Below are 3,465 nucleotides of genomic sequence, written 5' to 3'. Positions count from 1 at the left end.
TACTATGCATCAACAGATGGTAGGACTATGTGAACATGAAGCTTGTCTATTGTAATATTCAAAGTAGCACGACCAATTTATACATGACTTCACTGAACATGACCTCCAGAACCCAAAACCACCAAACCCCTAAGCGAAATTTGGTGTTTGTGTGTGAGTGTGTGTTTTGCACAAATATGTGTGTGTGCACATGCACCCACGCGTATAAACGACGCGGTTTATGGAAACGATAACTGCCCCAAAACAGTTGAAACGTGGTACGAAAATTAATCTTATACATATCTTTGCCGCGGTCATTGGCCAGCAAGGTACACTATTTAATCGCAATACAGCGTTTGTTTGAAATAAAAAAAAAATCATATCTCCGTTATTTATTTACCTATAAAAAAAATTCCGATATGCGTATAGCATTTCTTAAAATTTGTCCAATAAATAAAATTTTGTTATGTATCTCAAACTGTTATCGAGATTTTAATACATGTAAATCCCATTACTCGATCGCCGAGGACTGGTGAAATGTTGAAATGAAATAGAAATAGAAATGTTCAAACTTGTTTCAAAAATAACTCCACGTGGCCACACTGCATGAGCAAGGACCACATCCGCAAAACAACAGATGGAAGATTTAATTCTTCAGATAGTGCTTTAATTAGGCCCTTCAGATTAGTACAGACACACCTAACCACCAAGCAGACGAACGAATAGCCGTTACGGGACAGGACTTCCAGTATAGTTATAGCCTCATTTTACAAGAGATCGTACAGGGCATTACTTGTCTTGGAAGATAACAGTACTGACAAAATAGGTCAGTTGAGAGCGAACTTAAAAGCAAACGCTTAAGTCTTCTATACTCAGGAAACTAGGCATCTGAGAGTTACATAAACAGTAATAATTCAAGATAGGGTATTTATAAAAATGTGTGTCGATGATAAAACATTTTCTAGAGTTGACAGACTTTGAATTACTGATATATCATTCATCTCATGCTTACAGGTTGCTTTAAGATTTTTGAGAATCTTCGAAGTGAGGAAATCTCGGAATATATTTTAAGACTGTCTCTCATTAGTTAAAGTATTTTATATCTGGATATAATTCGATTTTTTTTTAAATCAATGGATGAATAAGATCAAATTTAATGCTGGTTAGGAGTTCGTGATTTGTTTACGTTTTGTATGTCATATATTTTCAAGGCCGCTTAGTTACTTGGCGTACGTTACCACCAGCGTTCCTTAGTTTCGAGCTCAAGTCGAGTTAGGTATAATTTCAAGCATACTAGTGGTATTTATTTAAGTTATTTAAGTTTATTTAAACTGCTGGGCGCGTGACGTAGCAGCGTTCCTTAGTTTCACGCTCAGGCCGTGCTAGGCACTATCGTTGTAGGGAACGCTTAGGTGTGAGGACAATCATCTTAAACCACCTGATGACTAAGTCCCTTTATTTTTTTTTTATCTTATGTTAGCGATGATTAACGTATGTTAATCCGTTGATAATTGGTGTTGAATTTACCTCGGAATTTGTGTTTCCTAATCTAACGCGGGTCTGAGCTGAACTAGGACTGTATCTCTCTCTTCTTAAACCTGGGTTTAACCCATTTTACTGTTCTGTCTGGTTTCTAAAGGTTTTACAGTGTTATAAAACTTCTTCTACCGAACTTAACCGTTATAGTGGAGGAATACTAAGTCCGTATTAAAGCACGGCTCTTCAGAATCAGAAATCAGAAATCTTTATTGTCGTTGACATCTTACAAAATGCATGACAGTCGTCAATTTGAAACTTAAAATGTAAATAAACTTAAGGAAATAGTGCAGCTATTTCACCATAAAAATCTGTAATATTATACAGTGGTTTATTCAATAGCATTTTCTTCAGTGATATCTTAAAACTATGACTTGTAATGATGGAGCTCTATAACATTTTGAGCCGGAAGTAGACACATTTAAAATACATATTGCTGCAGTGGTCATTATATATGGATTTAAAAACAATACAAAATTGCCACTGATTCTTATTTTGGCTTTATCACGTGAAGAAGTATGCTTACTTCAAATCAATTATATTATTTCACACGCTATAGTAGAGTGTTCCTTGTTTTTTTTAACAGAGTGCCAGGTTTCTTGGGCCTGATTGCTGCCTCTCAGCCATCCGGCCTTTTTTTGCACCCTCTTCCAGGTTTAAGCTGTGTCAAATCCCAGGTCTTTACAAAACCACGAGATCTTCTGAACAATGCTTACCGGTTCTAACCCCTCTTCCGTATGCCTAAGAATATCAAGGAATCTTGAGCATTTGTTTTGTAATGCAGGACATTCAAATATGACGTGTTCGGCTGTTTTGTCAGCCTCACCACATTTCCTGCACAGTGTTTCCGGAACCTGAATACCTATTGTGTTCAGGTGGCTTCGGAATATCCAATGACCTGTAATAAAGCAGTAATCTTATGGATCTCCGTTCTGCTTATTCTAAAGGCATCTGCTGCAATTTTCCTTGATGGTCCATTGTAGACGAATGCAGACGTACCTTTACTGGTATGTACCTTTACTTGCTAGACGAATGCAGACGTATTGTGACCTGTATTCTGTAGTTCAGTTTTAATGATTAGTGTTATGTATAGTTTTTTTATTGAGTGCATGTTTTTTTAGAGTTAGTGAAGTTGACAAACAACATGGTGGTTGTGATTCCTGACGTAGGCGTGCCACAAAGCCTTTGGTATGATTTGTTTATTTTAACCTAGTTTGTAATTATGTATTAGGTTAGTTATTACCTGAAGAAGAGATCAGATTGCAGATCTCGAAACTTAGTGTTACTGATTTATTGTTTCACTGAACGATGGCAAAAGTCCGGGAAATCCTGTTTCCTTCACAATCCTTCAAAATAACCTTCAAACAAAGAATGGTTCATTGGGCATTCGCTTTGTTTGTACGCTTCCCTCAGTTTTTCTCCAAAGTTGTCGGTGTTTATTAAACACCCACTTGGCAACTGATCTAAATGCTAAGTTACATGAAAACTCTTCATTACCTGTGATTCCTCTATATCCAGACACCCATGTTAGAATAACTCTATTGGGTTTCGACAACAATTTCATAACCTTATGGCTTTCCCATTAACTGTCTTTGAAATACAGTCATGGTTTGCCAAGGCCTGCAGAGCAGACCTGCTGTCCGGGTTAATGTAGATGGTTTTGTCTTTGTAGCCTCTTTACACATTGATTCTCGCGCATTCTGCAAGGGCTGGAACTTCAGCCTGAAAGACAATTGTAGTTTGCCAAGGCTAAAGCTTAAGCTAGCTCTAGGTCTGGCTTCCCAGACTTCTGCCCCAGTACCATTCAGAGTCTTCGACCCGCCCGCGTACCAGGCCTTCATGTAGACGGGCTCATCGTTTGATCGTTACCATCTTTAAATAATATTGACTTGAAATAGTTTTTCCCAGTCCGTTACCTTTGACATTCTGTCAGATGTAATCTCTAGAATG

This window comes from Homalodisca vitripennis, chromosome 8, assembly GCF_021130785.1.
Source record: "Homalodisca vitripennis isolate AUS2020 chromosome 8, UT_GWSS_2.1, whole genome shotgun sequence".
In the NCBI taxonomy this organism is placed as follows: domain Eukaryota; kingdom Metazoa; phylum Arthropoda; class Insecta; order Hemiptera; family Cicadellidae; genus Homalodisca; species Homalodisca vitripennis.
The sequence above is the reverse complement of the archived record's forward strand: the minus strand, read 5'-3'. Positions refer to the sequence as shown.